A 10,750-nucleotide genomic window follows, 5' to 3' on the forward strand; every position below is an offset into this window, starting at 1 on the left:
TGACCGTGCATCCTCCGACTTGACCTCTGTTCCCTCTGCACATCTCTCGTCCACTACTGTCCTCCTGAAAACGTGCATCAGGTCCAAACTCCGGCCCCAGCAATGCCGCCGGGCAAGAACTCAGCAGACTAGGAATACAAACATAGGACACTAGAGCAGATTAGCCCAGGAATGTGTCTCCCACACTGACCAGCCCCAGCTGTTTCGGAGGAAGGTGCAAGAACCCCTGCAGCGATGGCATAACCTGCCTCCGGGGATGCTTCCTCCTGACCTCCATCCAACAGAGCTTGATTCAGACCCTGAAGCATGAGGTTTTGAGCACTTCCTCCAATTATTTGTATTTGATTGTTTGTTCTTTGTGAAGATAAGTCCGGATGTTCTCGTTCGGTGTATACATGAAGCCAGTCCATTTTGCGAATTCCACTAAACTTAATGCTTCCTTGTGGCAATGAGTTCCACAGGCGAATGTGTGTGTCAGATGAAAATGTAGCTAGACAATAATAGCCAGCACAGCTTTTCCTTGTATTTCAAGGGTACCTCCACGTTAGAACCAGAATATCTTTCCTCTCCTTAAGGCCCCAAATCCTGTCAACGGATCCGTATGCAACCTACTGGAGAGGCAGCCAGGCTGGGGTTGTGGAGGCAGAGATCCGAAGAGCTCAGCTTGCCTGGAAGGGGGGAAAAATTGATTTTTTTTTGTTTTGGCAAAAATGGAAATTTTTCCTGGGGGAAACTCTGATTTTGCAAAGACAGAATCTTTTCAGTCACAATCATTCCACCAGAAGATTCCTGAGCGGCTGTATGCCGTGAAAAGCCAGAGAGAGCAATCCCATGTCCCGGCAGTGACAGAGTTGTGGGCAGGCATTAATTACCACACCTCCAACTGGTCTCATTTACTGCCAATTAAACACCAAGAGGTAGAAGGGGCAGAAAGGGGAAAGATCAATATATTGATGACAGCCAGGGCAGACCTTTTTTCACTCCCCTTCCTCCTCCGGAAGGCCAGCTGTGCTTCTGTCTCGCAGGCAACAATGCGAGTGGTAATTAAGGCCTGTGGGTTAATGAGGATGGGCTCGAGATGGAGCCCAGAGTGCTGGCTGGGATTGGAAAGCCAGTGGAGAGGGTTTGGTGGGGATGTTTGGCACTGACACACCTCAGACCTTGCAGGAGCCTGTTATGGGAGCCTAGAAGACAAACAATAGCGTAGTGGGAAAGGTTGAGGGGTGGGGAAGGGGTAGTTCCCTGCTATTGTCACACTGCATATCTGAGCCCTTCTCCAGACAGATTTAAATCTTTCTGTACGGTTGGGTCTGGTGGAACGGAAGTGGAACCGGCGGAAGACGGACAGGTTCCAGGAGGGCTCTAACTGGACGCAGCAGGCCTCTCAGCATGTACCACTGGCCTCTACGTACGCAGGCTGCCAATGAAGCGGTCAGGGCCTCGTTACGCTTGGAGCTGTACATTCACCTAGTAGGAGATAGCCCCTGTCCTGCACAGCTGACGAAATAGACAAGACAGGCAAAGAAAACATCATGATCCCCTTATTACAGATGGGGAACTGAGGCCAGAAAGACTTGGGCCTAGATCCTCAAAGGTATTTAGGCACCTAACTCTCATGGGTTCCAATGTGAGTTGGGCACCTAAATACACCCCAAAGGCACCTCCTGTAATCTGGACCTAACTTGCCCCATTTTCAAAAGGAATATTCCCGCAGGTCAGATTGGCAGAGACCTTGGGGTTTTTTTGCTTTCCTCTGCAGCGTGGGGCACAGATCGCTTGCAAGTAAATGGTAGATTCTCTGTCACTTGAAGTCTTTAAATCAAGATCTGAGGACGTCAGTAATTCAGCCAGAGGCTACGGGCCTGGGAGGGGAGCGAACGGATGGGGCTCTGTGGCCTGCCACGCAGGAGGTCAGACCGGATGAATACGATGGTCCCTTCTTGGCCTTAAAGTCTAGGAGTCAGAGATTGTCAGTTCCATATAGCACCCAGTCCGGTGGGGCCCTATTCTCTGTGGAGGGGCTCCAGGACCGGAACGACTTTGTCCTTTCTCCCGTGCTGCCTCTGATGCTTGGGAGGAGCGCTCCATAACCATCCACAAAGCTATTTCCTTCACACCCCTGCTTAAGAGACTCTCCTCGGCTTGGACACCTTCAAAAACCTCAACACCTGCCAGACGGCTGCTGCTCGTGCTGACCATTGCTGTTTCCTTGTACTCCCCCGCCTGTCTGCTTGTATCCACCTGTTGTGTCTTCACTTGTACCTAGCTTGTAAACTCCCTGGGGCAGGGACTCTCTTTTTGTTTAGTCTGTGCAGTGCTTAGCACCCCGGGGTCCTGGCCCTGCAATTAGGCCCTTGCGGGCTGTGGTGACAGACATAATTAATGGTAATGGATACAAATGATAGAGGTGCCAGTTATGGCTCCAGAGTTAAGGCACAGTTGAATTTTGCAGCTTAATAATAACAGTTTAGGAAGTGAGAGGAATAAGGGCTGGCTGGAGGAGAAAAAGAATTCACAGGAGTTTGGAGAGAGGCTCAAATCCCCCCCATCCAAACATTCCCCCAGTGCTAGCCATGTTTGTCTTTGAAGCCATGGTCCCGTGGGCCTGATTCTCCCATGGCTCACAAACCAGGCCCGACTCTCCGTTCCCTGAGGCCAGTCTCCACTCAGCGCGTAAACCATCCGCTCCCTTGGCTTGCGCAGCCGTGCCCCCGACTCACTGAAGCACAAGGGAGAAAAGCGTCGTGCCCGCAGACTTTACACGGCTGCAGCTCCTTGGAAGGGAGCCTGGGATCCCGATTTGCAAGGCTGCTGCTCGGGACAGGTCTAGGAGAAAGCAAAAGCACCTGCCTCTGCTGTTAGTCTCTTGCTTCCGTGAGCTTTAAATTCACTTGTACATGAAGGCAGAAGCCCTTGCCTATAACCAAGGACTAATTGCTAATTAGCGCAGGATCGACTCCCCCAGCTAAGGGGCCAGGGCTGTGAATTCCGCAGCTGCTGCTTGTAAATTACAGGAGGATCTCGCTAACCAGCCCTGGCTAACACCTGCAGCCGGAGGCTCATCAACAACTGCTTGATTAAATGGGGCCTCACGGCACAGGCTCTTCCACACGGCTTGGCATGTTACACCTAATGCAGGGGGAAAGCAGGCCAGCTGGGCTCCTCACCCACCCCATGCTCCTGCCCCAAGGGATTAGCCAGGATACCTTAGCTCCGTACAAATATATCGCCCCGTCCCCGAATAGATGGAACCCAAACACACTCTGGTCCAATGGCTTTAGGGCATGCCAAGTACAGGCATAAAGTAGGCAAGTGGGCCTCCCACCTTTAGGGCTGATCTCCTGATTTCAGAGAAGACAAGCAAGCACACAGCCTCTTCTGGGCCCAGAGTCTGAACATGTGCGTTCCTAGAGTTTAAAGCCAGACGGGATCACACGATCTGATCTCCTGCGTATAGGGAGAGCCATAGCGCTTTACCCAGTTGCTCCTGGAGGGGGCCCGTGGATATAAAAATCTTCTCTAGGGCCAAAAGATGTGTCCAGTGAGCACCTGCAAACCCCTGTTGAAACCAAAACAGAGGGTGCTCCGTGCTGCTCAGGATCAGGCCAATGATTCTGTCAAGGGTTGGGGGGGCGGGAGGGGAGTACAGCTTTAAATGGGTAACTAGGACTAGTCCGAGATGGACCACAGCAGCTGGGATCTGGCTTGGTCAGAGTCCAGCAAAGGGAAAAGGCTGCCTGCAACAGGAAGGTCTGGGTCAGAGTTAGCCACAAGGCCCGAACTCCCATTGATTTCCACTGGAGTTTGGTGCCTAAATACCTTTGAGGGTCCAGCCCCAAGTTACTATGCCAGTAGTATGAGAGGGCTGACTAAGCTCAGGGCTCCATTGCGCTAGGTGCTGCACATGCAAGAGTCAATCTCCGCCTGCAATGTAAAGACAAAGGAAGGAAGGTCACCAAATGGCGGATGGGGAAACTGAGGCACAGAGAGGGGAAACAATTTACTTAAGGTTACCCAGCCTGGGAGTTTGTGTACCAGAGTCATGAACTGAGCCCAGACATCCCTGCCAAGTATTAGCCTTGTCTACAAGACCAGCCTTCTGCACTCGATGGGCTCTGAAGATCAGGTATAGGTGTTTGCCGCTTGGATTTCATTCTAGGCTCCTCCCTCACGCTCTGCCTCGAAAGGCAAACAGGGAAGGCTCAGGGTCACTGGCTCCTGTGGATCTACTGATGGCCTCACAGAGTTGAATCTGGCATATGCGAGACAAGGGCAAGATGCTAAACAGAGACGTCCAGGCCTGGATTGCACTGGGCTGCTGGCAGAAGGAGTGGTGTGAGCTTACCTCCTGGGAGCATGCGAACCCAGGGAGACGGGCCCCAGATGCTTCATGCCTCTAGTGCCAGACTCTCGCATGGGGTGTGCGCGTCTCCCTCTGGCACAGGTGCCACCCAGCTGATTGGCTAGGTCCCGCTGGAGCTGGAGAAAGGAGGTGAGTGCGAGTCTGTCTGCGCAAGGCTTTCCAAATTGGCCATTAAGGAACAGCTAGGAGAAAGGCTCCGGGATGCTAGCGATGGATCGAGTCAGTTTGGATGATAACAGAGAGGAGTAAAGAAGCAATATGATCTAGTGCCTAGGGCATTGGGAATCTTTAGTTCTAGCCCTGTCCCTGCCCTGTTTGCCCTTAGCCTTCCTTTCCCCTTCTGCTACTTGTCTCTTTAGGTGGTTTCCACACGCAGCAGCCCCACTGAAGGCAACGAATGTTGGTTTTAGTCTCCTAAATAAGCAGCCTGGTTGCCAGAGGAGCCGAATGGCTCTAAACGGGCCTGGGGCTGACCTTGCCAGACACCACGTTGGGGATCTAGTTTTGCCCAAAGGCAGCGGCCGCGTTGCCAGCACTCACAATTTTCTCGAGAATTGGATGTTTTACTTAAAGTGCCAGCTTCTGGGGTCCTGTGAGGGCATGAGACTCTCAGCTTGTGTTTAAAAAAAAAGACATTTGTAGATCTCGGGCTTATGAAGAAAAACTTGACAAGCCCAAAGGCTCAAAAGCCAGAAGGCAAATAAAGAGAACCCGAGTGGAAGTACTGAAGAAAATGTCATGATTTTTAAGACAATCTCGTTATTTTTCTTGAAGCCTGACTCATGATGTTGGACGGTTTGGGGTTGTCAGCATTGCCATGGATCGGAGTGACCCCCAGAGGAGATGGGATAAAGCATCGGGAGTAAGAACGGAGTGGGGACAGGTTTAGTGATGCTTTTTACAGTATCTACAAAAATGGGGATGGCCCATCACCCTTTCCAGAAAGGGATAAGGAAACTTTGGATCCAGATGCTTTGCTCTCAGGACCTAAGGGAGTTAGGTACAGTGCCCAAATCCCATGGCATTTCATGGATTTAGTGCTAGTGAAAACTTCCAGAAGGAGTGGCCTTCGATTTCCCCCGCATCACAGAGCGGATTTCCCTTAGCCAGCACGCTGCCAATGTGCCTCACCCCTGAGCTGCGAGAACAACGCTACCCAGCTCTTACCCAGTGCTTTTCATCCATACAGCACCGAGCGCTTTGCCAAAGAGGGCAGGATCATTATCTTCATTTTACAGATGGGGAAACCAAGGCACGGAGGTAACAGGACTTGCCCAAGGTCGCTCAGCAGGCAAGTGGCAGAGCTGCGAACAGAACCCAGGTCTCCCATGTCCCAGAATCAGCCTAATACAACCCAATATCATCACCCTTTCCACCTCCTTTGCTTTCCCATGTAAACCACCCTCCCCCCATTTTTGATCTCCGCTCGGCAGGTTTCAAAAGCAACCTACTGGGACTGAAAGAAAGGCTCTTCCAGCGGGATCATTACTAAGCCCTAGACGTCCAGGGCCGGTGTGAAACTGACCTCCCTTCCCCCATCTCCATAGAAGCTGTTATGTTTTGTAATCGGATTAAGAGAACTCTCCCCTCTCTGCTTCCCCCCGGCCCTGGCCCTTTTTCTAACCCTACAGTTTGAGCCCGGCTACTCTGTAGATAGATTGTTTAAGTGAGTCAGTAGCTAGGCGAGTCCTAGCCTTCCCTCAATGGCGGATTTGGACAGCCAGAGCCTGAAAGGTTTAGTCAGCGAACAAATTGCTTCTCTGTAGGGGCCGTTTTTCTTCCCAGGTTGAACGTAATGATGGCAGTTTGGTGAACAGATGGTGCAGCTAAGCAGTTAATCCGGGCAGCCCACTTTGGTTGCTACCCACAGGCCTGTCCTGGGGCGGAGCGGTCACCCAGACATTATGGGCATCAGGATTATGATGATTAGAGACAGGCCCAAGCTGAAGAATTCACATCAGATCTCAAACAGCCCCATCTTTGGGAGGTTCTACTTCAGCCAAGCAGGGAGGTAAAGTTCGCCTCTGGATCTGGTTTCCAGACAAGTCTGTGTCTGTGGAGTGTCAGGAGCCAGGATTCTAAGTCAGCCCTATTCCATTGGGTTTGGGGTGGGGTAGGGGGAGGGTTGTGTTGCCGCTCTGTGCCTCAGTTTCCCCACATGGAGGGAATGTCACCAGATCCACCTCACAGGCTTCATTAATTTCTGTGCAGTCCTTTGCAGGCCTCAGTGCATGAGTAAAGCGTAACTTCAGAAAACGCAGATGGTTAGGCGGTTTAGGGTGGGAGCGCTCAGAAGGCTGGGAAGATCGGTCTGGTGAAGGCACTGACCCAAGACTCAGAAGAGCCTGGTTCATTTCGTCTTTCTGTCCGATTCCGAGCAAATCACCTACAGTTTCCACTGTGCTTCGGCGGTTCCAGCCGAATACAAAAAGAACGGGGCTAATCATTCCGTTTAGATCGTTAATTCTTCCAGGCAGGAATTGTCTGTACCAGAACTGGCTGGAAAAGATGAATACGGTTTCATGAAAAGTTTTGAGTTTTCAGACTTTGTTTTTCTTCCGCATCAGGATGAAACTGAAACATGGAGATTTTTTTCTGGGGAGGGGGAAGCAAGAGAGATATCCAACCCAGATCCTAACCACTACAGCGGGGACGGGAAGGGGAGCTCCACCTCTCCCATTCTGAGCAGAAATTCCATCCCACACCTGAGCACCCATCCCGACATGATTTTTGTTGAAACCGATCCACGGCCGAGAAAAGTTTTGGTTCCCACAAATCTGCATTTTCCAGCAGAAAAACATTGTCCTGACCAGCTCTAGCCCGTGCAGCACCTAGCACAATGGGGTCCCGATGTTTTTTTGGGGCATTTAGAAACGACTGCCATGCAAATAAATAATACGCAGCGATTGGGAGATCTGTCTAAAATAAAAAAACAGCCCTTTCCTAAAACTTCACTCCACTTTCCTAAACTCCTCCTTTTTCATCTACATGAAAGATTGGACAGTCTAAAAGCATGAACCAATCAACTCTTCACTTCCTGAATGTGCCTGAAGTATGGAAAGGGAGACACAACGTGCTACACGCTTGGATGCAGGTCAGAGCTTCCCTAAATTTCAGGATTCGTGTGAGGATCTGGGATTGTGGTTCAGGCCTATCTCAAGATTTTGGGGGTTTCAGTATTGTCAAAGCTAAGTGTTCAAAAATCCAAAGAGTCACGACTGGCTTAAAAATCATGAAACTTAAATATCTAGAATACCTTTGGAGTTCTTTTTATTTGCCTTCTAGTTTCTAAGCTTTTGGAGGTCATGTGTGCAAGCTTCTCTCTGCAACAGAGAGAGCTAAAAGTATATATTTTTTTAAAATGACAGCTGAGATTCTCATGTTATTGGCTGACTCCAGGAGCTGGGGCTTTAAGGAAAAATCTCAAATAGTGCACCCAAAACACCCCCACCGTCATGAGCTTTGGAAACACCGGGTTTTGACGACACCCAAATGCAAGCGGATTTCACGTTAGGCCTTGCACTGGGCGTGGGCAGCTCTTGTGTCATGCTTGGTGTTTCGAGCAGCATTGCTTCGGTGGGCAGGGGCACAGAAGCCTGACACTGGCCTGAGTGCTGGTCCCTTCGGAGGCTTCCGCAGCCTAGAGAGCACAGCGGCTGGGACACCTTCTACTTTAGGAAAGAGACGAGTGTGCCCCTTTTTCTGTAGTTTTATCTCTAAACTTATACCATCAAAGGATCCCCTCACCCCCTCCATGAAATGGCAAGCTGGTAATGCCCCGAGGACACGCTTTATACTTTCAATTTCAGTTCAGCTTTATAGGGGGGTTATTTAATTCAAGTGTTTGCCTTTCTTCATCCCCCCGCCCCACCCTTATTGGGCTCCCTCTTTGCTCCTCTTCATCCTCCCCCTCTTCGCTCCAGCAACAGCTCCCCTGAAGCTTTCATTTTCCCCAAAGCCGTGACCTGTTGATTTAACCCACTGCCACAGCATTACGGATGGAGTAGGATTATAAAGCGCAACTTCTCCTCCAGCTCTGCAGAAAAGGCACCATCGTAGTGAATAAAAATAATCCTTCACTCTTACGTGGCATTTTTCAGCCTCAAAGTGCTTTGCAAAAGAACGCAGTATCATTAACCCCATTGCCCAGATGGGGAAACTGAGGCACCGAGCAATGGCCCACAGTCACCCAGCAAAGCAGTGGTGCAGAGAGGAATAGAGCCCAGGTTGCCTGGGTCCTAGTTGAGTGCTCTAGCCACTAGACCTCACTGTCACTTAACAGGCTGCTTGTTTCTATCAGTCAGATCTGCTGACTTCTGATTCCCGTTAGCCCAGCAAAGCCAGCCCAACTCTGGGAGCTGGAGGCAGAGTCTATTGCACCTTGTGCATTATGCTCAGAACTGTTTGCTAAATCCCAATCATCTGCACCTTTGCAAACCACTGGAAGTCAACAGGGCTGCAAAGGCATCTCCAAGGCGCTAAAATGACCTGTAGCAAGCTCCCTGGAAAACCTGCATGAGAACTTCCATGGAAATTAGCCTAAAACGGGCACAGACACTTTCACAGCCAATCAGTTTATAAATTCCCCCATGCAGATTGCTTTTTTTTTTTTTTAAATCCACCTACAGTTATGACTAGCATGAGCTAGGGCTGGAGATCATATGGCCCACAGCAGGATTTAAACCAGTTTTCCCATTCCAGGACAATTTGAGCTATGCAGAGATTTCCTCATCCTGAATCAGAACAAGAAGTTGAAGCCTGAAAATTTTCACAAACCAGAAAAAAAAATTCTGTTCAGGTCAAACAAAGTGTTTCATTTCGATAATTTTAAAATGGGTTTCGATTTTGACCCTGTCAACTCCCCCTCCCCTTACTTGAAATTTACTCAAATTTCAAGACCTTTAAGTTTCACCTGAAAACCCCCACCCCCTACACATTTTCTGGTTAAGACCAGCCTGATCGCCTTCTATGACGAGATAACGGGCTCTATGGATATGGAGAAGACGGCTGACGTGATGTCCTTGACTTTAGCAAAGCCTTTGATACGGTCTCCCACAGTATTCTTGCCAGCAAGTTAAAAAAGTACGGATTGGATGAATGGACTATAAGGTGGATAGAAAGCTGGCTAGATCATCAGGCTCAACAGGTAGTGATCAACGGCTCGATGTCTAGTTGGCAGTCGGTATCAAGTGGAGTGTCCCAGGGGTCGGTCCTGGGGCCAGTTTTGTTCAACATCTTCATTAATGATCTGGATGATGGTGTGGATTGCACCCTCAGCAAGTCTGCAGATGACACTAAGCTGGGGGAGAGGTAGATACACTGGAGGGTAGGGATACGGTCCAGAGTGACCTAGACAAATTGGAGGATTGCGCCAAAAGAAATCTGATGAGGTTCAACAAGGACAAGTGTGGAGTCCTGCACTTAGGACAGAAGAATCCCATGCACCGCTACAGGCTGGGGACCGACTGGCTAAGCGGCAGTTTTGCAGAAAAGACCTAGGGGTTACAGTGGATGAGAAGCTGGATATGAGTCAGCAGTGGGCCCTTGTTGCCAAGAAGGCTAAGGGCATATTGGACTGCATTAGTAGGAGCATTGCCAGCAGATAGAGGGAAGTGATTATTCCCCTCTATTTGGCACTGGTGAGGCCACATCTGGAGTACTGTGTCCAGTTTGGGCCCCCCACTACAGAAAGGATGTGGACAAATTGGTGAGAATCCAGCGGAGGGCAATGAAAATGATTAGGGGGCTGGGGCACATGACTTATGAGGAGGGGCTGAGGGAACTGGGATTATTTAGTCTGCAGAAGAGACGAGCGAGGAGGGATTTGATAGCAGCCTTCAACTACCTGAAGGGTGGTTCCAAAGAGGATGGAGCTCAGCTGTTCTCAGTGGTGGCAGATGACAGAACAAGGAGTAATGGTCTCAAGTTGCAGTGGCGAAGGTCTAGGTTGGATATTAGGAAACACTATTTCACTAGGAGGGTGGTGAAGCACTGCAATGGGTTGCCTAGGGAGGTGGTGGAATCTCCATCCTTAGAGGTTTTTAAGGGCTGGCTTGACAAAGCCCTGGCTGGGAGGATTCAGTTGATGTTGGTCCTGCTTTGAGCAGGGGTTTGGACTAGATACCTCCTGAGGTCTCTTCCACACCTAATCTTCTATGAGCTTTTAGGGGCATAGAGGAGTTGTGCTGATGAGCCAGCCTGTCTGTTCTTAAAGTGCATTTATATTTTAAAAGGTGACGCACTGTGACTGATGGCCCCAAGCCCAAGCAAACTGGTTCAGAAGATGAGACCCTGGAAGCTTCAGCCTTAGGGGATGTGAATATGGGAGGAGATTTGCTCTTGGATAGCTGAACAGTTATTCCATCATGCTGGCCCTTGTAGGTTACA

This window comes from Natator depressus, chromosome 24, assembly GCF_965152275.1.
Source record: "Natator depressus isolate rNatDep1 chromosome 24, rNatDep2.hap1, whole genome shotgun sequence".
Taxonomy (NCBI): Eukaryota; Metazoa; Chordata; order Testudines; family Cheloniidae; genus Natator; species Natator depressus.